The following is a 1,336-nucleotide window of genomic DNA, read 5'->3' on the forward strand; positions in this document are numbered from 1 at the left end:
TCAATAACTTAAAAAAGGGGAAAAATGTCAGTCCCCGAGTCTCCACGCCTTTGGTGCTGAAGAAGAAAAGAAGCGGGAAAGAGAAAGAAAAAGCACGTGGGGTTGGAAGGACAGCCGAGGGAGGCTGCTGGAGTGGGGACCCCCATGCTGGCTGGCAAGGGGCTCCGTGAGGCCCAGAGTCGTTGGGGACACGGGGCATTCGTGTCTTTTATGTTTCATTGGGTTTTTTCTTTTTTTTTTTTTAGAGAGAAAAGCGAGTGATAAGTCAAGGCCTGAAAAAGGCTGCCTTTGCCCGTTGACAAAAGGTGAGAAGGCGCGCGAAGTGTTCGGAGAGATATACATCCCCTGATAACTGTGAAATAAAAACCATTTGTTAAAAATGTTAAAAAAACAAACAACAACAAAAAAAAAACTCCGCAGGCAAAGGCCCCGGCCCGGGCTCAGCAGCGCCACTCGGCGGCAGCCGCGGGCTCCGTGTGAAGGAAGGTTTGTCCGGGCCAGTGTCTGCGTCCGGTCTCCCTGGGCCTGGGAGCTTTCAGACCGGGTTGTACTCATTGAGATTGAGCTGCAGGGTGGTGCCCTTCACGGCCGCGAACACGAAGCGGATGTTCTTCGTGTAGATGATCTTTCGCCGTCGGGGTTCGTGTCCACGAACATCTTCAGGATGAACTCCCACGCCGCCTGGGCGTCCCGCTGGGGCCCGTCGAACTCGGGGACGGAGCCCACCAGGTGCGGGTACAGGATACTGTCCTCCAGCAGGTCCTTCTTGTTGAGGAAGAGGATGACGGAGTTCTGGAACCAGGGATAGTTGACGATGGTCCGGAACAGGGCTTTGCTCTCCTCCATCGGGTTCTCCTTGTCCGACTCCACCAGGACTTGGTCGTATTCACTGAGGGCGACGAGAAACAGGATGGACGTCAGGTTCCCAAAGCAGTGGATCCGCTTCCTGGAGCCGACCGCTGTCCCCCCACATCCACCATCCTGAAGATGATGCTGTGCAGGTCGAAAGATGCGGGTGGTGGGCACGCGGCCCCGCAGCGCGTCCTGCGGGGTGGGCAGGTGGCCCGAGGTGGCCATGTGGGCAGCGTCTGTCAGGTGGTACTTGGCCGGGTCCGAGAGCTGCCACTGGCGCCTGCGGTCGCAGCACTCCTGGATGCCGGGGTCGTCCCACAGGGTCCTGATGACGCTGACGTACCAGTGCTCGAAGGTGGTCGCCTTCTCCACGTCCACCTCTCGGATCAGGAGCCACTGGCCTTGCTCTGCTCCTCCTTGTGGAGGATCTTCAGCGTCTCCTTGGCCGGGATCGTGGCCTGGATGGCGGTGAAGATGTTGTGGT

General features: G+C 57.9%; 1 pseudogene; it reads right to left on the minus strand.

The window, feature by feature from the left end:
• Window positions 1-535: 535 nt before the first annotated feature.
• On the minus strand, window positions 536-1,331 carry LOC108524755 (guanine nucleotide-binding protein subunit alpha-11 pseudogene; annotated as a pseudogene).
• Between the last annotated feature and the right edge of the window lie 5 nt (window positions 1,332-1,336).

The sequence above is a fragment of the Rhinopithecus bieti genome, unplaced genomic scaffold (assembly GCF_001698545.2).
Source record: "Rhinopithecus bieti isolate Rb0 unplaced genomic scaffold, ASM169854v2 repeat_21840, whole genome shotgun sequence".
Lineage (NCBI taxonomy): Eukaryota > Metazoa > Chordata > Mammalia > Primates > Cercopithecidae > Rhinopithecus > Rhinopithecus bieti.